Below are 27,930 nucleotides of genomic sequence, written 5' to 3' on the forward strand. Positions count from 1 at the left end.
AAATCTTTCTTGTTCTACCTCACCTTGGCTTGGTATCTAGAGATCCCCAAATGTTCCCCTTTTTAAGGAGTGAACAGAACTTACTGGCATTTGCAAGGCTTTGGATATCTTTTTATATCCTTTTCCATCTTTAATAAGTTCCATTACCTTGTTATGTTATGTTAAGTCTTTTGACTGCTCTTTCCTGCTCACCATGGCTCAGTATCTAGCTTGCTCAGTGCATCCATGTGAGAGCTAACAAAGTGTTTTTAACCTGGATTTAATATTGATAATTTTGGGGCACGTCTAAGATCTTCTGGTAGTTTATTCCAGTGGTGTGCAGCATAATTGCTAAATGCAGTTTTGCCATGTTTAGTTTGGACTCTGGGCTTTACTAACTGACCTGTGTTCCATGGATCTAATGGGTCTAAGAGCCCTGCTCGGTTTATATTCTTCAAACATATCAGAAATGTTTTCGGGGCCCAAACCATTCAGTGATTAATATACTTAAAGCACCACTTTAAAATCTATTCTGCAACTGACTGGAAGCCGGTACAAAGATTTAAGAACCGGAGTGATGTGCTCTGTTCTCTTGGTCCTGGTTAACATTGTAGAAGCATCATTCTGAATGAGCTGAAGATGTTTTACAGTCTTTTAGGGGAGTCCAGTTAAGAGGCCATTACAGTAGTCAACCCTACTTGAGATAAAAGCATGCATGAGCTTCTCTTGGTCTTTTTGGTTGATTCTGGCTGTATTTTTAAGATGATAGAATGCTGTTTTGGTGACTGCTTTGATGTGAATGTTGAACGGGAGGTCTGAATCTATCAGAACACCAAGATTAAGCACTTGGTCCATGGTTTTAAGGGCCAGAGAATCCACCTCTTTATTAATACTAAGGGGTTTTGAACAGATTTTTAATACAGAACCCAGGTGAGATTCCATGGATTCAATTTAATAATGGATCAACGCCACTACTACTGCTTTTTATATCTATTAATTAGTGCGTTTATAAAAATACGAGATGCAGCAGATTTTACTATGAAACATATTTACATCAGGGTATAAAGCAGGTACAACGCCTATAGTGTTCGTGTCACGTCTGTTCATTTCCAAAATTAAGGGACAATATTCCTCTTGGAAGATATCTTTCTGTGTAAAATGGCTTTCTTGTACCGTTCAAACATTTTCCCATTTTGTGTTTGCTCATTTGCACTGGTGAACATCCTGTGAGGGCGAGTTAAAAGTCATATTGCCCCCCTCCTGCTCCCCTTGGGATGTCTGAACGGAATGGGCCGATTACGCGGCATACCTCAGGGATTCTGGGGAAGCAGATGGCAATTCCTCTGTAAGAATGTAACTAGATTGAAATGATTCAGCAATATAAATATATAATGTCATTACGGAAGACAATGGCGCTATTCTGTCTTTGTGTGCATGCGCTTCCATGTGGTAAACTTGCTCAATATTCTGCAGAAGCCTAAAGCCTAGTCCTCATGTACATTGGTATTTTTAAAACGAGTGGTTTTCTATGCATTTTGGCCGTTACCTCCTTTGCTTACATGAGGCGATTTTGTGTAATGGTGGACGTAACCAAAATATTGGTTTTTATCTTGCTAACAGGGCTTTTTCCAAGTTTACACATACATGTACTGTTACTATCCCACTTTAATGAGGAACTGAGGCATCAGAACATGCTACAGATGTCACTGCTACATCCAACACTCAAGCCATTGTTGTCAGTCTAACAGAACCAGTAATAACTTTTTTTCAGGTTTCTGATTGGCCAAATGGTTTTGAGGTTAGGGTTATATTGTCGCCTGTTTGTTTGGCATGCTCTTGACAGTGCTTGACAGCGTGTTTTTGCGTTTTTTCAAATTAGTGCTTGTATGGACAGGATTTCATCAAGCACAAAGCAGTTTTAAAAAAATACTTGTGTACGTGTGGACTAGGCCTCAAACGTTCCCTATCACAGTTTTTAGCTGGATGAGGCTTTCACAGCATATCTCCCACGTTGACACAGGCGCAATTTCCTAATTTACAAGCCGCATCTAAGACACTTCAGAGGTTTGCCGTGGTGGGTGCAAAGGCCAGCTGAGAACTAGGTGACATATAGACTATTACAGTGGTCTCCGAAGATGCTGCAATCATTTCATTTGAACTCCGTCAGTGCCAAACCTACATGGGCAACTGAGCTGGAACAATATCAGTCAGGTTTGAGAAACATTACAGGACATGGTGAATCTGTCTAGTAATATTGCTTCACTATCGACGCTGGGTTTTGTAAAGTTTTGACAATATCCTTTATCCTGTAGGAAGTGGCAAGCAACGTACCATTTTTTTAAAATAACGGTTATCTTGCAGTGAGATGAAAATCAGTGGTTCATGTCCATCATTGTTTTGTGTAATTAACATTGTTTAGCATGTTAAAAACATCATGGCCCTTTTAGTTTTTTGCCTGATCTCACTGTGTAATGGAAAAACAGAATGGAAGTCGATTATGCCATCTGCCAGATCAACAATGCTCATACAAAATACAGTTGCTAAGGAAAGATTTAGCGGTTAGTCAATGGAAGTAGTCAGTGGAGATGCACATAAAAGGCAAAGGGTCACATGGATGGGGGTTCATTCTGGTTCAACTGAGAACCTAGATCAATTCAGCAAATGTATGCAAGTAATTTCCAACTTCACTTTCAGTTCCAATAAGTTTGACCTTTTAATATTCGCTAGCTCATGTTGTAGCAAGACATACGTCTCCAGTGTTTTACTGAAAAGGCCAACATCAGTCTCCTTACACACGCTTCCCGGCTTTGTTTGGCATCCTGCCACTGGCACACCCCTTTCCTCCCTCAGCTGTTTAAGGAATGTGAGGGCGGGAGAGCAGAATCATGGCTCAGGAAAAATCTGTCTGGCCACTTGTGTGAGTGTCCATAGACTAAAAGCCAGCTATGGGTAACTCTAGTTTCCTATACTTATTCTGTGGCAATGAAGAAAAAAAAACTCTGTAGGTAGTTGGGTCATTCTTGAATACCAGGTATACTGGGGTATGCTATTAATATGTATTCACTTCAGTTTTTGTATTGATCATTTATGAGATTGGCCTATGTACATCCATCAGGGGAGACAATGTGTAACTATGTGTACTGTTTTTAGGTACCTCACTTAATTAGAAAGAGAAGTTGTTAGAATTTGTATTCATTCATTTTAAAAAGGGAAAATCCCTTTGGGCCAGAGGTCGACAGATTCCTTGGATTAGAACAGCTATCTGTATTGTGTTCAATACCTTTTTGTGTTGCTGTGATCGATTTCTGTGAAAGTGTGTTTCTGTGTGAATGGCAAATAATTGGACACTGACACAGGTGTTGTTATTTTGGCTGTTTATCAAAATATATTCAAGTTACATAATGAAATAATGCATATGGGCTTGAAGCGCAGTCTCTCAGCTTTAATATTCACATCCAAATTGGAGGAAGGGTTTAGGAATTACAGCTCTTTAATACACTGAACAAAATTATAAACACAACACTTTTGTTTTTGTCCCCATTTATCATGAGCTGAACTCAAAGATCTAAGACTTTTTCAATGTACACAAAAGGCCTATTTCTCTCAAATATTGTTCACAAATCTGTCTAAATCTGTGTTAGTGAGCCCTTCTCCTTTTTTTGAGATAATCCATCCCCCTCACAGGTGTGGCATATCAAGATGCTGATTAGACAGCATGATTATTGCACAGGTGTGCCTTAGGCTGGCCACAATAAAAGGCCACTCTAAAATGTGCAGTTTCATCATACCGCACAATGCCACAGATGTTGCATGTTTTGAGGGAGCGTGCAATTGGCATGCTGACTGCAGGAATGTCCACCAGGGCTGTTGCCCGTGAATTGAATGTTCATTTCTCTACCATAAGCCGTCTCCAAAGGCGTTTCAGAGAACTTGACAGTACATCCAACCGGCCTCACAACCACAGACCACATGTAACCACACCAGCCCAGGACATCCACATCCAGCATCTTCACTTCCAAGATTGTCTGAGACCAGCCATCTGGACAGCTGCTGCAACAATCGGTTGGCATAACCAAAGAATTCCTGCACAAACTGTCAGAAACCATCTCAGGGAAGCTCATTCTGCATGCTCGTCGTACTCATCGTGGTCTCGATCTGACTGCAGTTCGTCGTCGTAACTGACTTGAGTGGACAAATGCTCACATCGATGGCGTCTGGCACTTTGGAGTGTTGTTCACTTCCCGGATGAATCCCGGTTTTCACTGTGCAGGGCAGATGGCAGACAGCGTGTATGCCGTCATGTGGGTGAGCGGTTTGCTGATGTCAACGTTCTGGATCGAGTGGCCCATGGTGGCTGTGGGGTTATGGTATGGGCAGGCGTGTGTTATGGACAACAAACACAGGTGCATTTTCTTGATGGCATTTTGAATGCACAGAGATACCGTGACGAGATCCTGAGGCCCATTGTTGTACCATTCATCCACGACCATCACCTCATGTTGCAGCATGATAATGCACGGCCCCATGTTGCAAGGATCTGTACACATTTCCTGAAAGCTGAAAACATCCCAGTTCTTGCATTGCCAGCACACTCACCAGACATGTCACCCATTGAGGATGTTTGGGATGCACTGGATCGGCGTATACGACAGCATGTTCCAGGTCCTGCCAATATCCAGCAACTTTGCACAGCCATTGAAGAGGAGTGGACCAACATTCCACAGGCCACAATCAACAACCTGATGAACTCTATGCGACAGAAATGTGTTGCACTGCGTGAGGCAAATGGTGTTCACACCAGATACTGACTGGTTTTCGGACCCCCCTGGACCTCCCCCAATACAGTGAAACTGCACATTTTAGAGTGGCCTTTTATTGTGGCCAGCCTGAGGCACACCTGTGCAATAATTATGCTGTATAATCAGCATCTTGATATGCCACACCTGTGAAGTGGATGGATTATCTCAGCAAAGAAGTGATCACTAACACAGCTTTAGACAGATTTGTGAACAATATTTGAGAGAAATAGGCCTTTTGTGTACATAGAAAAAGTTTTAGATCTCTGAGTTCAGCTCATGATAAATGGAGGCAAAAACTAATTGTTGTGTTTATAAAAATGTTTTAAGTGTTTGTAGCCCCCTCTTATGCAAGGGACCAAAAGTAATTGGACAGTTCACTCAAAAGCTGTTTCATGGAAAGTTTTGGGCTATTCCTTTGTTATTTCTTTATCAATTAAGCAGGTAAAAGTTCTGGAATTAATTGCAGGTGTGGCATTCGTATTTGGAAGTTGTTGCTGTGAACCCACAACATTTGGTCAAAGGAGATCTCAGTGAAACAGGCCGTCCTTAGGCTGCAAAAAGAAATCCATCAGAGAGATAGCAGGAACATTAGGAGTGGCCAAATCAACAGTTTGTTACAGTCTGAGAAAAAAAAGAATGCACTGGTGAGCTCTGCAACACAAAAGGCCTGGACGTCCATGGAAAACAACAGAGGTGGATGATCGTAGGATCTTTTCCATGGTAAAGAAAAACCCCTTCGCAACATCCAGCCAAGTGAAGAACACTCTCCAGGAGGTAGGTATATCATTATCCAAGTCTACCATAAAGGGAACACTTCGGAAGAGCAAATACAGAGGGTTCATTACAAGTTGCAAACCATTTATAAGCCTCAAGAATAGATTTACCCAAAAAACATCTAAAAAAGCCTGCCCAGTTCTGGAACAGCATTCTTTGGGCAGATGGAACTCAGATCAACTTTTACCAGAATTATGGGAAGAAAAAGTATGGAGAAGGTTTGGAATGGCTCATGATCTGAAGCATACCACATCATCTGTATAACATGGCAGTGTGATGGCAGAGATTCAGCCAAATTCAGGGAAGTTGATTGGACAGCGCTTCACTTTACAGATGGACAGTGACTCAAAATATACTGCGAGAGCAACCCAGGAGTATTTTAAGGCAAATACAATTTTTTTAAGGAATATTCTGCAATGGTCGAGTCAATCACCTGATCTCAACCCAATCAAGCATGCATTTCACTTGCTGAAGACAAAACTTGCTGAAGACAAAAGGCGGAAAGACCCACAAACAAACAAAAACAAAAGACAGCTGCAGTAAAGGCTTGGCAAAGGTGGAAACCCAGCGTTTCTAGACAAAGTGTAAAAAATTCTAGACAAAGTGTAAAACATTTACATTTTATTCATGATTATGTTAATTTGTCCAATTACATATGAGCCCTTGAAATAAGGGGACTGTGCATGAAAATGGTTGCAATTCCTAAATGTTTCATACAATATTTTGAAATATTGGGCAACATTATGGAGATTGTGTCAGTTTCCAAATATTTCCGGACCTATCTGTAAATGCCAAAGTCTTTGTATTACAATGTATTTCACTTCTTTCCTCTCCTACTAAGCATGAAATGCCCGAAAAAATATTTAGAAAAAGGAAGTAATATACCTGTTGTTTTCATTCTTGTGCACCTGCATTATACATTTTTTTGGACTGTTAGTGACTAGTAGGCCTACCTTAATTAATTACCTCTTGATCTGTCCTAATGTCAACAGAAAGCTGCTAATGATGTGATAATAACCTAGCAGTCAGTTTACCAATGACAAGCCATATTGAATAAATGATTAAACTAGTGTGGAAGAATGGATTAGGTTTTGTTCGGTTGTTCCATTTTCCAACACTGCATTGCATTATACTTACTAATTGGTATGCAGAAACTTTGCAGATTATTTTTTTATTAAAGATATTTTAACCACTTACAATGTTTTTAAGAACACCTTTTTTAAGAATTTGAAGAAAGAAATCTAGCAGTTTAGAACTATATATTTTTCTAAAGCGGGTCGCTGATGCCCTCTGGACCTCCCTTTACTCCTTTGTGGGGCCCTTATAAGCACCTACATCAGAGAATGCCCTAGGGAGAATGTTGAATTTTAAGTCTAAGGTTTTTTGAGTTTTTTGAAGACTGGCCAATTATGGAGTACTCGTAACAATTTAAAGCCTACAATTCCCACTGAAGCAGCCTTCTGCTAACATTATTATTAGGTTGAGAAAGGCCTGTGATTCGAACTGTGTGTGGGTGTCGTGCATGTTGTGGTGTAGTCCAGGGCCAGGGGTGCCCCCGCCAAGCTGATGTGCTGCTCAGAAATATAATTCAAGGTTGGCATGATGGCGAATGTATGTTTTGTAATGGAATGACAGTTCATGTAATCTGGCGATATATAATGTTTGTCATTTAAAAGCGAAAATAATCTGTCTGGCATGTTACTAATATGTTCTGTGATGCTTCTCTACTTTTTTAGGACTTACTGCAACCCTTGGCCATCTTTTCCAGAAAGGGATATTATACTGTACTGTCACTGGTAAGTAGAACATTTTATTTAATTCCTGTATTTTGTTAATGGTCTTACTCTTCCCGTCCACGGGTTAAGCATACTGAATGAAGGTGTGTTTTGAGGAGTTTGATTCAGTTTCTATTGGTGGCTTCTCTGCATATCACCAGGAAAAGGCCCATGAACAGCTTCCAAATTTTTTCTGTTAATATTCGTGACTAATTCCTTTAAATAACCTTGAAGTAAGAAATCTACTTTACCCTCTTTGACTTTTCATTTAGATTATTTCCCTATGTTTGTATAACTCCTGATAAGAAGTTCAAGCTGAGCCACCGCCGAAAGTCACCACCATCCCCCAACCCAAAGCTTGGAATTGCAAATTGCCAGCAAGTAAATTTGTTGGGGGTGGGGGGGTGGATGTCGAGTTGCTTTAAATAGAACGAAGAATCAACGCAAACCCGCTAAATGCTAGGGGACTGCCTCATTCCATTCTGATGGCTTCATTTATATGCTAAGTGTTAAGCAGCTCATCGCAGACTGATATTGATTCTGTGCCCCTCTCTGTGGTGACTCAGTGCTCTGAGTCTGGTCGCTATGGGCATCATCTGCATTCAGGTACACATGTCTGCTGTGCCTCAAGACTTATTTGTTTTTAATTAGGATGACAAGTGTTAATCATAACTGAGAGGCCACGCTGACTTTGTGCAGGTTGGGCTCGTATGTTTCTGGTTTGTGCCTAGTACCTCCAGATTGGTAAAGGCTGATGACAACGTGGAAGAAATTTTTTATTAGGAGTAACTGACATTCCCTGATGTTTTTAGTTTTTATTTAGCCAGCTGTTGTTTAATTACCATTTGTACTCATTGTGCCTGAATCTTCCGATGCCCTTGAGAATCGACTGGGAATATGCCTGTGTTTGACCGTGGGTTTGTCTGTCTGCACATAATTACTATCGCTACTCTCTTTCCCTCTCAATGGAAGTCAAGGACTTCAATGATCAGGACAGGAGAATGTGGCAGAGATAGAGGGTATAGAGGAGAGAGAGAGATTAGGACAAGAGGAAGAGAGGAGGGAGAGATAGAATAGCGAAATGGAGGAGCGAATGAGAGGGTGATAAAAGAGGAGGGGCTGAAGATGAAGTGAGCGAAAGAGTGATATAGCTCAGTTCCAATATTATTATTTTACAAAAGTATTTATTGATTCCATGTCTCAATGTATTAATATCTTTAGTTAATGTCCGCTATCGCTAGTCAGTGCCAAAACAAAGTTTTTTTCTTCCCATAGCTATTGTGGTAAACAAAAATATATACATATCTCAACTTTTTAATGTCTGTGTTCATGAAATACATGTAACATTGAAGTTTCGCATTAATGAACTGCAATGCATCTAGAAGAGCGATACATGTTGTAGGAGCCAATGTAATTGTTGGACAGCCTAGTTGTTTTGGGATGTCACTCTTCCAGGGCACTAAGTGGCAGTATCGTCTATATGTCATGAGGTGGGTTCATGTGATCAACAGTCAGGTGTAGGAAGTTTAGTTGTTCTTGGTTATGGGAGCTTCTGGTTTCTTACCGCTATCACCAAGATACTCTACATCACAAAGCACCACAGTAACATCATCAAAGTCATTTGTTAAACTTTGATGTTACAATAAACGGAACATCAAACTAGATCATGGCTTGAATTGATTTAATGCACGTAATGAGACCAGCATTAGCATAACCAATTAACGAAGTGGCTAATGGACATTTAGGCTATGATAGTCACTACACATAAAGTAAGAAACCAGCCTCATGGAATGTTAAAAGTCTAATGGACTAATTTATTGGATTCAATTGTTTGCAAAATTGCTTGGGGGATTATCAGAATCACACAAGAAAAAGGAAATCAACCTCATTGCCTGGAATGGGAAGAACTCAAACACAGAGACCAAACTTTGCTGACATTAAAGGACAACAAACCAGTAGGTGTATGGATTTACTCTTATTTTGTAGGAGCATTGTGTGGAGCATCATTGGGCTGCAGTGAGAAAAATTGTGACGCCATTCACATTGTTGTTTTCTATTATATCTGGCGGCTGTGAGTGTTGTTTGCTGTGTGGTTTCAAATGCATTCTAGGCTATTTTGAAGTGAATTGTGCTACGTTGATTTATATTGAATGCGATATTGGAGTTCAGTATCAAGGGAAGTGGTGAATGTTGTTTCTTGCGGTGGCTTGTTGTAAGCACTTGAGTTTGGCGCTTGGACTTTCAGGGTTAATGAGGGCCTACTGTTCAGTCATCATTAAAGAAATACTATAAGGACATGGAAGCAAAAAGTGATACTGACTGATGTTCATGAAATTATGTTCATGAAATGCTTAACTCCTATGGAATTCTCATTGCCGGAAGATGAAAGTGAAAAACAAAATGCTTGGTTTTCATCCATAGTGGTTGTCAATAACCCACATATGGATGATGTTAAAAAATTGTTGGATGATGCTGAAAAACTGTTTTAGATCAATACTGCAACTAGTAATGATGATGCTTCTGTTTCAAGTAATGACATTGGTCCAGATGACAGTATATCAAATGTAGTTAGTGAATAGCTTAATGGGAAAGGCCATTCTACTACAACCTCAAAGGCCTCATTTATTTCCTTTGCACGTCTCAAAGCCAAAGCAGAGAAAGCAGTGCTTATTGAACGTGCTGCTGCTCTCAAAGTAGAACATGCACTGGAAGTTCAAGATGAATAGTTGAGAAAGGAGACAGCAAAATTAAGGCAGAAAAATTGAACCGCTGGAGCTAGACAATGACCTAGCTGCCACTAATGCTAAGATCTCAGTATTGGAACAAAGTGAAACAAAAAGTGACACTGGAACAGCATCTGATGGAATGAAAGATCTCACAGGCTCAATTCTAATGCCATGGAACACATACCCAAGGATATGGATCAACAAAGAATGAACTTATTGGAAGGATGAAACCTCAAAAGTCTCATTCCATTTCACATGCTCTGGATGTCTGTCCTAAAACCAGTTCTGTTCAATACACTCAGGATGTGTGCCCTAAGGAAAGGACGTATACACAGGACCAAGGAAAGTCATATGGACCCCATCTCAGGCTGCAGACACATGCCTATCTTTGATGTGCTTAGACTCTTTCTCTAATACCCCAAAGAGATTCAGTTTATCCTCTTGCCAAGAGCAAGGCAAGAGGATGAACACAGATGGGCCTGTAGCAAAATGCAACAGCAAAATGACATTACAGACCTACTTGTATGACAGCAGTGCTCAGCCTCTCTACCACCAAGAGACATATTTGTATTTGATGGAGACCCCATGCAGTATAAGAGATTTATCAAGTCATTTGAATATTGCATAGAGGGAAAGGCAAACAGTTGGGATGACTGTTTGTATTTCCTGGAGCAATACACCATAGGGCTACCCCGAGAACTGGTGAGGCATTGTCAACGTATGGTGCCAGATCAAGGTTACCAAAAGGCAATGGTGCTTTTGAAAGAACACTTTGGAAATGAAATCAAAATAACAAAAACATAGATGGAGAAAGCTTTTGGCTGGTCTTTAATAAAGTCTGAAAACATAAAGGCTTTGCAGGTATACTCACTCTTCCTAAGAGGATGTAGTGCTGCTATGGAAGACATTGCATACATGGATGAGATGAATATTGTATCCAATTTAAGGCTTATCATCATGAAGTTGTCATACAAGCTATGGGAAAGATGGAGAACTGTTGCTTGCAAGCTACAGGAGCGGTGTGGCTACAGAGCCATGTTTCCTGATGTAGTCAACTTTATTGAACGACAAATCAAGTTCCTTTCTGACCCTCTCTTTGGGGATTTTCAGGATTCACAGCTAGGCTCTGCTGTTAAACCAGCTGGCAGAATTAAAGTACCATTGAAATCAAGTAACAGACACAGTTTTGCTACAACTGTTGCAGCTGTCAACACAGCTGTGGATTTAAAGCCTACAACAGGCAAGTGGAAATAAAGACCCAGCTCATATCAGCTCACAGAATACCGGTTGGTTTTGCAGTGGTGGTCATTCATTGGGATGGTGTCAACAGCTGTGGATGAAGATTCATCGGGAAAATATCAAATCTCTGAGGGAGAGAGGGGTCTGTTTTGGCTGCCTAAGGACTGCCACACAAGCAAGGACTGTAGGAGTAGCTTATCTTGCAATGTGTTCAGCACCATCCAAACATATTCCAACCCAAGACAAGGAAACCAAATGTGGAACCACCAGAGGAAACGCGAGGACCAAGACTATCCCCTCCATCTTACCAGTGCAGTTAAAATCCAAGAAAGGAGACAAGGTGCTGCAAATATACCTTTTTGGACTATGGAAGTTCAGCATCATTCTGCACTGAACACCTGATAAAACTGCATAATCTCACAGGGACAAAGACAAGCATACTGCTGCATTGTACAATGGGTCAGGAAAAATCTGTTATGAGCTATGTTGTTACAGCTTTGGAGGTGTCTACACCGGAATAATATTGTTTAATGGATTTACACTCAAAAGTCTACACTCAAAAGAACATGCCTGTTTCAAAGAACAATATTGCTACACAGGAAGACCTGAGACAATGGCCATATTTGGATGGTGTTTGGATTCCAGATCTTGATGCAGATGATGAATTGTTGATTGGCATCAATGCCCCAAAGCTTATAGAGCCATAGGAAGTACTCAATATTCATTGTGATGGACCCTACGCTGTGAGGACCCTATTGGGGTAGGTAGGTTGTTAACAGTAGGGACAAGAATGTCTGCCCCATTGTCAACGCCAATAGGATTTCTGTTGCTAAACTGGAGCAACTATTGATTGCGCAGTACAATCAAGACTTCAACGAGAAGTTCTCAGAGGAAGAGCTGGCGATGTCAAGGGAAGACGTAAGGTTTATGGAGATAATGGGTCATTCCATAAAAGTTCAGAAAGGTCATTACTGTACGGACTTGCCATTCAAGGAGCATGACATCACCTTGTCAAACAATCGCAGCATTGCAGAAAAGCATATCCTATGTCTGGAACATAAGTTTTAAAGAAATGACAAGCATGAGGAATATACATCTATTCTCACTGATGTAATCAGGAAAGGATATGCTGGTCTGGTACATTCCACATTATGGTGTGTATCATCCTAGGAAGAAAACACTGAGGGTGGTATTTGACTGTGGAGCGGTGTTTAAAAGAACCTCTCTTAACTTCAAACTGCTACAGGGTCCTGATCTCACCAATTCTCTCTTTGGTACGCTCACAAGGTTTAGACAGGAGCCTGTCGCCTTGACGGCAGAGAGGCAATATTCCACCTAGTGAAGGTGTCTGAAAAGCATGTAGAGTTTCATCTTGTGGTGGCCTAATGGGGATGTTACTAAAAAACACATTGAGTACAAGATGACTGTGCATCTGTTTGGAGCAACGTCATCAAGTTGTGCCAATTATGCTTTTAAAAGGACTGCAGAGGCCTTCCTTCGAACAAGGCTTCCTTCGAGGCTGAAGTAATTGACACTCTTTTGTTAAATTTTTACGTGGAAGACTGCCTGAAATCCATGCCCTCAGAAGAAGAGGCTGCACTAATAGTGCATGAATTTACTGCTGAATGTATCCAGGGTGGATTTCACCTATCAAAATGGATCACAAACAGCTGTGTAGTGTTGGCTACTATTCCAAAGGGAAATAGGACGAAGACGACAAAGGAGATGCACGGCGCCATTCCAAAAAAGTTGAAAGTTCCTCACCTTCCTTTTCGACTTTTTGGAAAGTAAAGAAAAAGGTGCAGTGGTCTCTTCATTTTTTTTCCGGAACTGTATTCATGCTTGCCATTGAGGAGAGGCCGCCCACAAGACATAATTTTCTGTGGTCAGCTCAATTTATGACCCCCTAGGAATTTTTATCTCCATTTATTTGCCACCTAAACTGCTGTTGCAGGAGATGTGCAAATGGAACATTAGATGGGATGACAACATCCCAAGTATTCTCTCAGCAGTGGAAAGAATGGTTTCTGGATCTGGGGTAGACAGCAGAGTTCAATGTAGACCGATGTATCAAGTCCAGAGTATTTGGACTGCCTAAGTATTCACATTTTCGGATGCCAGTGAACACAGATATGGCACTATGTCATACTTGAGACTGGAGAACATCAACAAACAGGTGTTCCAGAATCTACTCAGATTGGTTTAAACATGAAAACGTGATAGACTCACCATGCACTTAGTTCATTGGTCAGAAAAAGCTGTGCCGTGCCAATCAGAGTCCCCATGGGCATATCCGCTGGTAAATGCTGTGAAACACTACCGCAGACTGTGATTTACAAATACAAATCATTTTGTCACAGTTCTAGCAACATTTTAGTAACAGAACTCCAAGTTAGTTATACTACACACATTTTTTACACAACAACAAATGTAATTCCAAGTTTGCAATTCCAAGTAAAACACTTTTGTCGCTGTTTTACCTTCATATAAAAATGGATATACACCCAATTTAGATGTGGCCTTTATTTTGTAGGAGAAACAAGTCTTCACTTTTTACATATTTATAAACAATCCTGTCACTTGCGGCGCTGTGTCCGCTGTTATTATTAATTCTGCTGCTTTGTCCAAGTTGTCCATGAACAATGTTTCTCCCTATTCAACTGTTATTGAATGGACAACCATCTACAGTAATCTTTGTACAAATGTAGTTATACCTTCTGTTGCCCACATTATTACAACTAAAATATAATGGGATTAAAGTTGTTTTTGGAGACTACAGGTGCTGGTCATATAATTAGAATATCATCGAAAAGTTGATTTATTTCAGTAATTCTATTCAAAAAGTGAAACTTGTATAATGTATACATTCATTCCACACAGACTGATGTATTTCAGGTGTTTATTTCTTTTAATTTTGATGATTATAACTGACATTTAATGAAAAACCCCAAATTCAGTATCTCAGAAAATTTGAATATTGTGAAAAGGTTCAATATTGAAGACACCTGGTGCCACACTCTAATCAGCTAATTAACCCAAAACACCTGCAAAGGCCTTTAAATGGTCTCTCAGACTAGTTCTGTAGGCAACACAATCATGGGGAAGACTGCTGACTTGACACCTGTCCAGAAGACGACCATTTAAACCTTGCACAAGGAGGGCAAGACACAAAAGGTCATAGCTAAAGAGGCTGGCTGTTCACAGAGCTCTGTGTCCAAGCACATTAATAGAGAGGCGTAGGGAAGGAAAATATGTGGTAGAAAAAAGTGTATGCTTCCTGATGCTGACCTACTTTATGGAGATGCAGATTTCATTTTCCAAAAGGACTTGGCACCTGCACACAGTGCCAAAGCTACCAGTACCTGGTTTAAGGACCATGGTATCCCTGTTCTTAATTGGCCAGCAAACTGGCCTGACCTTAACCCTATAGAAAGTCTATGGGGTATTGTGAAGAGGAAGATGTGATACGCCAGACCCAACAATGCAGAAGAGCTGAAGGCCACTATCAGAGCAACCTGTGCTCTCATAACACCTGAGCAGTGCCACAGACTGATCGACTCCATGCCACGCTACATTGCTGCAGTAATTCAGGCAAAAGGAGCCCCAACTAAGTTTTGAGTACTGTACATGCTCATACTTTTCATGTTCATACTTTTCAGTTGGACAACATTTCTAAAATTTCTTTTTTTTATTGGTCTTAAGTAATATAACAATTTTCAGAGATACTGAATTTGGCATTTTCATTAGTTGTCCAGGTATAATCATCACAAAAGAAATAAACATTTGAAATATATCAGTCTGTGTGTAATGAATGAATATAATATACAAGTTTAACTTTTTGAATGGAATTACTGACATAAATCAACCTTTTGATGATATTCTAATTATATGACCAGCACCTGAATATGGAGCTGGAATTTCTACCAACAAGTCCTGTGGTTTTGCGGGATTATCCCAGACCTTTAAAGTTTAGATCCTGGTTCGATTAATCTCTCAGACGTTCAACTTGTCTCTCAGAATTTTTCTTTCAGCCATCGCACAACAATATATTCCACTCTGGAGTCATTGTTTTTCGTTATAGGTAGGCCGAATAGCTATTAGCTAACCATCTACAGTAATCTTGGTACAGGAGTACACTTTAGTTCCATTAATAAACGTTCTGTTGCCCACGTTATTTCAGCAAATAACATAATGGCTGGGGTAAAAGTAACATTTGGAGATGATAAAATAGCTGAATTGAATAGCAGCAGGAAATGTTGTCTTTTGGGATTATCTCTGCTTTTCAATATTTTGACCCCGGTTTCATTCCCCTTTCAGATGTTCCAACTTTTGTCTCTCAGAAATATTTATCCACTCTATAATACCATGAATCTCATAATTAAAAGAGTAATTGTATTACGTGACCCTTTTATATATTTTTTTTCTAGATAAATGAACTTGTTATGGAGTAATTGGAGTCATTGTTTTCATTATACATACTGAATAGCTATTAGCTAGACATCTACAGTAATCTTTGTACAAGAGTACACTTTAGTTCTGTTAATAAACATTCTGCTGTTCATGTTATTTCAGTAAAAATATAATGGCTGAGGTAAAAGTTACATTCCTGCTATTTAAATAGTGTAATGGTTAACGACACAGACTGCCACATAGGAAACCGCAGATCAACACCATCTAAGGACAACAACATGAATATTTTTTTAATCATGGGCTGGCTGAACTAGGATTGTCTGGTTCCTTTTCTGGTTTAAGGGGCACACCAGATTGTTCAAACGAACAACTGGTGAAGGGAATCAGAATGTGCCTGTGTTAAAACAGTAAAGTAAGACTTGTGGCCTTAGGGTGTAGCTCGCATCTCCTCAACACTTAAATAAGGATGAAAGAGATGGCAGTGGGAACAATTACAACCCCCCTCCCGTAGGTCACTCTCCTTCCTCCTTGTGATGGACAAGCAAGTATTCTTTGAAGCAGAGGCAGAGCTTGAAATGGTGAGATAGAAAGACACTAACAAAGATGATTGCACCTTATTATCTGAGGCTATAAAGCTGCATTTAGTTGGTTTGGGATCTACTCTGGCCATAATTATCACCTTTTCAAACAAGGCACTTTTTTTACCGGAGCTTATCACAGAGAAAATGAGCTACTTACTGAATTTCAAAGAGAATGCACACTCGTCTAATTATGAGGGGACAGAGATTCTGCAATATTGTTGTGTAAATGTTACCGCCTTGTTATCATCAATCTCTTGAACAGAGAAACCTTTTTGAGCACAGCATGTGGTCATTGTAGTAACCAGTACAACATAATCTAGGTCTATTCCACATAGTGGTACTGGTTACGCAATTGTTTCCCACTAGAATAGTCTCAAATCTTAAGATCTAAGATCAGCGATTTCTACAAATTATTTGGCTTATATGAGGGGAGAGTTCCCAGCACTAGAAGCAGACAAGACCTGAATAATGTCTCTTCCCATAGAGTAAAACCATTCAAAATCAGTCATTTATTGACAGCATCTCTTTTGATTTGATTAACGTTTTCGATGCATTTATAATTTATTTTGACGTGAGTGCTGAAATAATTTAGGGAATAAAGGTTCCCCACACTAACATGAGATGCCCTTGTCTTCATTACTAAAACATTTAAGAATTATGTATTTCTGTGCGAAAATATGTGGAAGGTTATGTCAAACTTATATTTTCTAAATCAGTGTCAACATTTCACAATATCTGCCTGGGTATGCAATCTTATGAGCACAACTGTAGTAGTTGAAATAATGATTGCGTACCCAGTTGTCTAGGGAGAGAGTAATTAAATTAATTATTGCAGCATTTGATAGTCTACTGTTCATTATGTTACAGACTTGATGTTACAAACTCGGGCTACCAACTCAACCTCATCTCTGTCTTACCAACAAATGCATCTCAAAGAACTTCAGGTTGTCCTCTACTTTATAGACATCACAGGACAGAATACACCTCACAGTACTGTATGCCCATTGGCAGATTACAGTCGAGCTTTAACTGAACGTGACTTCCTGTTTATGGATAAATAAATGTTCTGTTGTAAACATGACAAGCATACATTCATGCACTTCAACACCTTCCTCGAGCAAGGCAGTTTAACTTAAAAGCTCTGGATAAAAACATCTGCTAACCACCCTATGCTGATGTCTAAAAAGTCCACTCCAATTCCTGTTCAACCTTTCTTGACCCATAGCCTTGTTTGCCCCCTCTCCTCACTCCTGACTCCCCTTACTTGCCTTAATGGTGTGGCAAAACCAATTGTCAGTATTGTATGTCCTCTCTTTTCATGCTATTGTTAACTGGTATTGTGAGAGGTGCCATGACAGTGGTCCGTCTGGTAAAATCACTGTTCCTGGGGCTTGATTTGACCCAGTTTGCTAAGTGAGATGATGACATTGCAGTCATGCGGAGAGGGTCTCAGATTGCATTAGGAGAAGTGATAGATATTTGTAATGTCCTCAAACGGAAGTCATAAGACTGCCAGTGTGTTTGCCAAATATTTGTGGAATGTGGGTCTAGACTAGTCCTCGGTTTGCTTTCTTTAGTACCTTATCATATACTGTCAACGATTTGGGGGTGCCAATGTAGTGGTGGGAAATAGACTCTGGACACTCTGGATCGCTGCTACACAACAATCAACAACGCCTATCATGCTGTACACCCTGCTGCTGTAGGACTCTCAGACCATGACATGGTCCATCTAATGTCCACATACAGGCAAAAACTTTCTAGGCCTATTATGCGAAGGTCAAACATGTGGAGCAGTGAAGCAACAGAGGACTGTGTGTCTGGAATGCACTGATTGGGATATTTTTAGGTCTACCACTAATAGTCTGGATGAGTTCACTGATGCTGTGACTTCATACATCAGCTGCGTACCAACATGGACCAGGGTGAGCAACAACAACGAAAAACCCTGGTTCACAGCCAAACTCAGACAGTTGCGCTTGGAAAAAGGCATTCAAGAGTCAGGACAGATACCGGTACAGAGAGGAATTTTCGACTGCCGACTCTGCTCTTGTTTGGAGGGGCCTCCAACAGATCACCAACGACAAGCCTAAATCCCCCACTCCATTAATGACCTACAACTTGCTAATGACCTGAATGAGTTCTACTACAGATTTGAAAGACAAAATGGCAGCCCTGACAACAGGCCTCCTCCCTGCCTGACCAGGCATCAACACCAACCCCCCACCATAGGGACCAATTCACATTTACCCATCTCAATCATCCCCACCATTGGAGCCCATTCACATTCTCCCAGCCCAATCATCCCCACCATTGGAGCCCATTCACATTCACCCATCCCAATCATCCCCACCCCTGCCACTACAATGGAATTTTAAATCCTGGAGGGGGAAGTTAATAACAGTCTATTCAAGAGACAGAACCCCCAGGAAGCAGCAGGGCCTGAGGGTGTCTCCCCATCCACCCTTAAGCACTGTGCAGATCATCTTTCTTTTGTTTTTAGTGATATCTTCAACACCTCACTGGAGACATGCTGCATCCCGGTTTTTAAGTCCTCCATCATCATCCCAGTCCCCAAGAAGCCAAGTATCAAAAGTCTTAATGACTACAGACCTGTTGCCCTGACCTCTGTGGTTATGAAGTAATTTGAAGGCTGTGTACTGTCCCACCTCAAGACCATCACCGACCCTCTACTAGATCCACTGCATTTTGCCTACAGAGCCAACATGTCTGTGGATGACACAGTAAACATGGCTCTTCACTTCATCCTCCAGCATCCCCTGGAACCTATGCCAGAATCTTGTTTGTGGACTTCAGTTCCCCATTGAAGTTATTTCAACTGGGAGTGCCCAAGTCCACATGCAGGAGGATCACAGCCTTCCTGTCCAACAGGAAGCAGCACGTGAGGCTGGGGAAGCACCTGTCCAACCCCCTGACCAAAAGCACTGGCTGCCCCCAAGACTGTGTCCTGTCCCCCGTACTCTTCTCCCTGTACACCAACAGCTGCACCTTGCAGTCACCACTCTGTCATCTGACTTATTTCTGATGGAGACGAGTCTGCCTACATGTGAGAGATTGACCAGCTGCTGTCCTTGTGCAGTCAGAACAACTTGGAGCTCAACGCCCTGAAGACTGTGGAGATGATAGTGGACTTCAGGAGAAGCCAAGCTGCCCTTTCCCTCATTGCTATGGGTGGCTCCCCAGTCAACTCTGTTGAGTCCTTTTCGCTTTCTGTGCACCACCATTGTCCAGGACCACAAGTGGGAGCTGAACATCACCTGTCTTACAAAGAAAGCACAACAGAGGATGTACTTTCTGCGAAAGTTGAAAAAACTCAACCTGCCAACAACTATGATGGTGCATTTCTACACTGCCATCATAGAGTCCATCCTAACCTCCTCCATCACTGGATTCAGCCACTGCAGACCCCAATGCATCATCCCCTCTGCTGGGAGGGTGATGGCTGCAATCTGCCGTGTCTACACGACCTACACACCTCCAGGACACCGAGGCGAGCGACAAAGATGGGGGCTGATCCCACTCGCCCCGGAAATGGACTATTCAGTGCTCTCCCCTCTGGCAGAAGGCTGAGCTCTATCAGGACCTAAACCTCCCGGCACAAGAACAGTTTCTTTACTACAGCAGTAGGCCTCATGAACATTCCCCTGGAACCAAATTTAGTATAGCCCGCTCCCCATATACATGAACAACCCTCAACAAGACACAATCTTGCACCTTACGTATACTTTTTTGTTATTTTTTGTAATTTAACAAATTCTTTGTTTGTTGTGAAATTTACTTGGCAATAAAACCCTTTCTGATACTGAATTGGTTTGAAAGAGAAAATTAGAACACTTGTATCCCTACACAGAGATTTTGCCTCTAGTTATGGACATACTTAGAATATACTTCTAAGTAACTTGCCAGTTGCCACTGTACACATCTTCTGAATCTTATTCAGTGCCATTGTTGATAAAGTAATGTGACCTTGGACCGGGTCAAGCCCACTCCATGGTGCTGTATGTAGGAGCTGTCATTGTGTTTTATGGCCATAGCCATACCCAGCTCGCTCCATTTCATTAGTCCTGCTAATGTGTCGGTCTCACCCTTTGGAAAAAGGTTACTCAAGTATAGTGAGTTGTTTATTGGTCATGGAGTTTTGTGTCTAACTAGACATCTAATGGAGTGCATCCTGGTGCCTTTTGTTCTACAGGTAAGCGATGCACACGCATCCGGCCATCCACATGATGTAAAAGGAAACGTGATTCATCAGACCAGGCCACCTTCTTCCATTGCTCTGTTGTCCTGGTCTGATACTCACGTGCCCATTGTAGGCGCTTTCGGCAGTGAACAGGGGTCAACATGGGCTCCCTGACTGGTCTGCAGCTACCCAGCCCCATACGCAACAAACTGCGATGGACTGTGTGTTCTGACACCTTTCTATCAGTACCAGCATTCACTTTTTCAGCAATTTGAGCTACAGTAGCTCGTCTGTTGGATCGTACCACACGAGCCAGCCTTCGCTCCCCACGAGTCAGTAAGCCTTGGCTTCCCATCACCCGGTCGCCACTTTTCCTTCCTTGGACCACTTTTGATAGGTACTGACCACTGCAGACCGGGAACACCCCACAAGGACTGCAGTTTTGGAGATGCTCTGACCCAATCGTCTAGCCATCACAATTTGGTCCTTGTCAAAATTGCTCAGATCATTTTTCCTGCTTCTAACACATCAACGTTGAGGACAGGATGTTTACTTGCTGTCTAATGTATCCCACCCACTGACAGGTGCCATGATAATGAGATTATCAGTTTTTCACTACACTTGTTAGTGGTCATGATGGTATGGCTGATCGGTGTATATGCAATGACTGTTCCTTTACCATTTCATTCACGGTTTGCAGTAACAGAAGATGAACCACCGTTTTTTTTTCCACAGAACTGTGGGTCACTTTGCTGGGCTGCTGTATGTATGGTTGCCTCCATTTCGTTAATGTCCATTAAATTAGCTTTCACCTCAAACAGGTATTCTTTTTTCTGAATTTATCACTATATAGTGAAGGAGGGGGCAATCAACAAAGGAAGCGCTGAGTTGAGGTACTTTAATTAGGAGACAATATCGCTCAAACTTGCCACCCAGCTAAGTCATTCCTGGAGCTAACAGACTTCCTAAACATCACAAGTAATTCCCAGAAATAATTCACATACAGACTGTTATGTAACTGTGGATTCTGATTGACTTTGTCATTGACTCTATGTACCTACGTCTGTCTCACCCAGTCTCTGCGGTAACTCTTGACACAAAATAGTATTTCACTATACGTACTAAGTGTGTCTGTCACCTTGGAATACATGGCCCAGTGACGTATGCAGGGGCCAACTGACTCTGTGTATTGAGTGCAACCTTTTGATTGGAGAACCAGCCCTGAATATGTACATACAGACAAGCTTGCATAAATCACTAACACAGACACAGGTCTTCCAGACATTAGAAGAAAGGTGTCGAATTTGCCAGGTTCTCTGTGGTTACAGGGATGTTGTGCTGGATGCACACTGGCCCATTCAACCAGGAGAATGTGACAGTGGCCAGAGAACCACATCCCTGACCTTGGATATACTGGGCCGACGGCTTCTGATGTGGAAGTTTCAAATTTCAATATTTTATTCAGAATACAACATAGATGACATATCAAATGTTTAAATTGAGCAAATGTATCACTTTAAGGGAAAAATAAGATGATTTTAAATTTCACGGCATCAACATATCTCAAAAAAGTTGGGACAAGGCCATGTTTACCACTGTGAGGCATCCCCTCTTCTTTTTATAACAGACTGCAAATGTCTGGGGACTGAGGAGACAAGTTGCTCAAGTTTTTGAATAATACATTTCTTGACCAGTACAGGCTTCTAGTTGCTCAACTGTCTTAGGTCTTCTTTGTCGCACCTTCCTCTTTATGATGCGCCAAATGTTTTCTATGAGTGAAAGGTCTGGACTGCAGGCTGGCCATTTCAGTACCCGGATCCTTCTTCTATGCAGCCATGACATTGTAATTGATGCAGTATGTGGTCTGGCATTGTCATGTTGGAAAATGCAAGGTCTTCCCTGAAAGAGACAACGTCTGGATGGGAGCATATGTTGTTCTAGAACTTGGATATATCTGTCAACATTGATGGTGACTTTCCAGATGTGTAGGCTGCCCATGCCACACGCACTCATGCAACCCCATACCATCAGAGATGCAGGCTTCTGAACTGAGCACTGATAACAACTTGGGTTGTCCTTGTCCTCTGTAGTCCGGATGACATGGCGTCCCAGTTTTCCAAAATGAACTTCAAATTTTGATTCGTCTGACCACAGAACACTTTTCCACTTTGCCACAGTCCATTTTAAATTATCCTTGGCCCAGAGAAAACGCCTGCGCGTCTGGATCCTTTTTAGATTGTTTTTTGACCTATAGAGTTTTATCCGGCAACGTCGAATGGCACGGTGGATTGTGTTCACCGACAATGTTTTCTGGAAGTATTCCTGAGCCCATGTTGTGATTTCCATTACAGTATCATTCCTGTATGTGATGCAGTGCCGTCTGAGGCCCCGAAGATCACGGGCATCCAGTTTGGTTTTCCGGTTTTCTCTGAATCTTTGGATGATATTATGCACTGTAGATGATGATAACTTCAAACTCTTTGGAATTTTTCTCTGAGAAACTCCTTTTTCTTTTTAAACAGCGGGACATTTTTGTTTTTAGCCTCACACGACTGATCAACACTCTTTCTCACGGCTCTCACTTGTGCCTCTGTAGCCGACATAAGGTGAGTGATATGTTCTGGAACATTGACTTGAAGCATCTATTTGCAATACATTCACTTGTTAGAATCATAATGCACATCTTACCTCCACCTCTGTGCTGTGAAGATGCATAAAGCATTTTTAACTAAGGTATTCTAACCTGATGTTCTATATCTATGTACAGTATTTGAAGGTTCCAGTCTAGCAGTCTAGTCTTAGCCTCTTCCTATCCCTTATTGAGTTCCTCTGGTGATGCATTGTAAGCCTGTCAAATGTGTAAAGGCTCCAGATTCCTCACAGGTGTGTGTGTGCCTGCCTGCACTCTTAAACAACACCAGTAACATTCTTCAATTGCCAAGCATCCAATTCCTGTGCACTGACCATTGACTTGACAGTGTCAAGTAATTGCACTGCTTTTTGACACAAGGCAGGAAACTCTCTTGCACTGTAAATGGTGAATGTGGAGGAAAATTGCATTTGTCCACTTTACCCCCTCCCACCTCCACCGTTCCCCTATTAGATTAAAGCCCCTCGCACGCACACCTCTCCATCCCCACTCAGAGCCAGACAGTGAGTCAGAGATGGGACAGTGGATGGGATCGGAGGATAAAGCCCCTCTAATTGACCTGATATGCACTCCTCCGTAGGGCTTGTCGCATCAGGGGGATTACTAGTCCTCCCGCCAGCTCAATCACAGCTCAGGCTTGTCATCTTCCCACCTCCACCCACCCCCACCCCCACTCGACACAGCTCACACAAGTCTCATATACACTCTGCAAGTCAGGCTTGCTGTAGCGGCCCTCTGAACATGTGGACGGCCTTGGTTTTACAGATGAGCAAGGACGCACAAGGGGATAGGTTCGCAGTCTCTCTTTTCAGGTTATGTGTCACCCTCCACGCATTACGGCTCTGGTAAATACTAGCAGCAGGTCATAATCCACAAAGAGCTGTAGTGCTGCTATCTGTGCCAGCCGGCCTCTGTCCTAGTTCCCTGTTGCTCCACAGAAACCCTTTCATGTGTTTTGATCCTGTTATTAATAGTGATTTGCTACAAAGCAGTGGCCTTGAAGGAGGGTAGATTTCAGAGGGGGCTGAATACGGGTCACTGTTCAGCAGTGCAGAAGGCAAAAGCAGACAAGGTGCATGCTTTGTTTGTAGGGAAGTCAAACTGCATCTTAACCTTTCAGATGTTTTTTTTTCTGTGAAGACAAGTCCAAAACATCATCCATAAGCCTGGAAAATCAGAGATCCCAGTTTACCAATATGTAATGAAACATATTTTTTTTTTTCTTTCAGTCAGACAAAAGAACAAGGGCCAGGAATGGGCAAGAATGCATTGACACACCTATACGAATATAAGAACATGTATCACTTGATCTCATACCAAAGTCTTAAAAACCATGCTTCCTGTGCTGGACTCCTCTCACGCCCAGGCATTTTTCTCAGTTCTTTCCCAGCCTACTGCAAGCCACAGTGGTTCCGTTGTGGAACCCCCTCCCGTGGTCTTCAGAAGTCCACCGGCTGTTCAGACTAACAGGTTCAGACTACTGAGGGGAGAGGATACAGAACAGCTCCAAACTATTCGCAATGTCTGGGCTAGGACACACGACCCGGATCTGCTTAATCCCGTAGCGTAATCACTCTGCTATGTGTTCCAAAAATAGCCTACATCATCTCCTCCAATTCCAGTCCCTTTGTGCAGTGTCCACTGTTCCTCATTCTCACGACACCAGTCATTGTAATAAATAAAGGATTACCTAGCCCCCCATAGCCCTCTGCATGTAATTTATGACAGGTAATTAGGAATGACTAATATGAAGGAGAAACCTAACGAGATGTGCTTCCTTGAGATAACACTCTAAAAATGCTGCATGGCGTGAGACTCCAGTGGGCACTGTAATGCCTATGAAGAAAGATCTCCTTTAACGGTGACAAAGCCGGCACTTCCCCTTTCATCAGCGGGCCTCCGCCAGCCCAGGCAGAGGAACCGCCACCAGTGGTAGTGGTGTGGATGGATGGCCCTTGTCATGTTTCCCTGCACCCTGTTCTCTGTGAAATGGAGGCAGGAGTGAGTGATGGGCCCTATCTCAGGGATGAAAAGAGGGCTAGTAGGAGAGAAGTAACTGCAGTTTATTGGTGCTCGAGGAGGTAGAGAAAATAGTGATTTCAGGGCAGGAAGCAGGACACCCGTGCAGGTGTACGAGTGTGTCAGCTAAAATGGTGCTTCTCTTGCTCACAACAGAAGGAAGGTTGTCAAAGCACACACTATATAACCATGATCATTTTCTTGCCAGGCCTCTGGTATTAGGCTTGGTAATTGATGGTCTCCTCAGCTCACTCAAAACAGGCACTGCAATATCTGTTGGCAAATGCCGCTCTCCTTTGGCATAGAAATGTGCATGAGAATCTATTCTTTGTTTATTCCAAGAACATCTGAGACATTATTGCTTGTTGGGGTGCTTAAGAGATCCTGTAATCGTCTGGATGGTTATTAGCTTTTCAGAACATATGACTGATTCGGTTTATTGTCCATTACAGTAGTCTCAATATATGAGAAGCCAGTGATCCCCATTATTAAAATATTTCTGCCAGCTTAGTGCATTGTCCAATATATATTTTCCCTGCTTTATGTCAATTCTCAGTTTCCTTACCATACCATTGTTAAAGCCCAAACATAGATTTTGGTTTTGGAATAAGCTACTTTGTTTAAAAAAAAATAAAGACTAAAGCATATTACCCATCCTATGAAAAGCATATCACCAGATCTAGTCGTCTTTATTCTTTAGTTTTTTTCTAGCCTATTCCACATGGGAGTGATCAGCCTTGTCAGGAAGCCCACCTTGCTGATCCGACAGCAGATAGCAGGAGCAGCTACAAAGGCTTTTTTGCTATTTTAATGTCCCTAGGGGGACCTGCAATGTTGGAGGCTCCATCTCTCCCCGCTTGCAAGTGCACGTGGATGGCTTATTGCCGTCAACACCAGCCTCAACCTGCCCACACCTCCGTCCCGTCCTCTTCTCTTTCTCAGACACTTTTGCCTTTCTTAATTCCATGTTGTTCAGGGTTCAATGTTTTTTCTCTGGAGGCAGGCGTTTAACATTTAAGTAAAGATCTTTCTTGCTTTTTTGCATACCTTATGTGATTGTATATATTGGTTTAGAATTGTATAGCAGGGGTAAGCGATTTCTTGAGTGGATGTGGGGCATCTTGCTGATAATATTGTGTCTCACGGCTATTCTTTGCGAAATAATACAGCTGACTCAAAACTGTCCTATTAATAATAGATAGCTGGCATGAGCACTTCACAGTGACATGTGCCTTTGGAGTCTCTGTTCTGCTTTTTAATGGATGGATGGACAGTTGCCCTTGGAGACCCTTGGGCCAAGTTCCCCTGAGTCAGAGGAAGTGCCCTGCTTTCAATCCGTAATTGGACCTTGGCCTTCTATATGAAATGTGTATGGTCCAGGTGTCAGGACAGATGACTCTGGTCAAGAGACCTCGATCTGCTCTGTGCCTCCTCTGCAGTCTGCTGGTGCTTCTGCATCGACGCAGAAGCAGCTTGTCAGTGTTTAAGAGAGGAAATTACTTTTCTATTTTTTTTTTTTACTTGAGATTTCAAATCTTCTACACATTTCATTCTTCAGATTGTGTGTTCAAAACCTGATAGAAAAGAAGCAATCTAACAATTGTGCTAAGTCAGAATGAAGTCCATCTCAACTCAAGTGATTGTTGTCCCATATTATTATTATTTACTTTTCACAGCCTATGTGCCTGTCTCTTACAGGCAAGCTCACAGTTTTCAAATATGGTACTTAGAGCAACACCAAAAAGGGTTTGGTAGAATGTTTGGTAGAATATGCATTGCCAATCCTTTTCAACTAAATATTTACAAAAATTATTTTGTAGAATATGCATTGCCAAACCTTTTCAAAAAAATACTTACAGAAATTAACTTCAGTAGAAATAACTACCAAGTTTGACAGGTGTCAGTATAGCCTCTTGTGTCTATGAACAAATCCTCTTTTGCCACTGGCCGTTTTAACAGCTAATTGGCCATTCATGAATGATATTGATACAGTTTCTAAGTTTACCTCCACCACAAATAGCATCTAGGAACTGTTACCTTTTGCCACTGGCCATTTGAACAGCTTATTAGCCAGTAATAGGCTTTACCAGTATCTACTAACTTACTGGAATAGTCATTGGAATAGAAGATAAACTTTTCCATGCCAGAAACTTTCGCAATATAACCGTATACAATTTCAGGTTTTAGCCAGTGAAGTTTTCGTCAATACGGAATTATTCACAATGTGTAATTCGCTACTGCAAGGAGATATGAACTTGGGACCTATAGTTCACAAGTTTGCTTCTTTAACCACTACGCTGTTTAACAAGGGGTAGTCAGTCGTCATGCGATTTGAAGGGATTCATTTTGTTCCCCTTGCTGGATTCTAACTGGGGTTTCCTATGTGACAGGCTGTGTCTTTAGTCACTACGCCACTAAGCTATACATGTGCCAAGTGTCAGTATAGCATCTTCGCATTAGATAATTTTGCCATGCATTAACATCACGCCAAGTTTGAATATTTTGATAGACACCATTAAGCGTTGTTAAACTTAAGTTTACTTCCACCACAAATGGTTTCTATGAACTGTTTGGGATTTGCCACTGGCTGTGTTAACAGCTCATTAGTCAGTACTAGGCATACTAGTATCTACTTAATACTTGGAATAGTCGTAAGAATTGAGCAATTGCTAGCGAGTCTGAAGAGGAACTTTACACTGCCAAAGCTATTTCATTTCATGTCTAGACAACGTTCGTTATTCTTTCATTTGTGAATGACATTGATACTATAACTATCA

At 41.6% G+C, this 27,930-nt stretch overlaps 1 protein-coding gene across 8 annotated transcripts in view; it reads left to right on the plus strand.

Annotated features, from left to right (window-relative positions):
* Positions 1–27,930, plus strand: part of peak1 (pseudopodium-enriched atypical kinase 1) — a 176,344-nt gene that overhangs the window by 60,730 nt on the left and 87,684 nt on the right. For 7 of the 8 annotated variants that reach the window (XM_020056822.2, XM_010903074.3, XM_010903073.3 and 4 more), the window contains one exon: positions 7,289–7,348. The gene's annotated coding sequence lies outside the window, so the exon portion shown is untranslated. Of the gene's footprint in view, positions 1–7,288; positions 7,349–23,006; positions 23,091–27,930 lie in introns of all 8 variants that reach the window. The other variant, XM_020056821.2, reaches the window with a different exon arrangement.

Source organism: Esox lucius, chromosome 19 (assembly GCF_011004845.1).
Source record: "Esox lucius isolate fEsoLuc1 chromosome 19, fEsoLuc1.pri, whole genome shotgun sequence".
Taxonomy (NCBI): domain Eukaryota; kingdom Metazoa; phylum Chordata; class Actinopteri; order Esociformes; family Esocidae; genus Esox; species Esox lucius.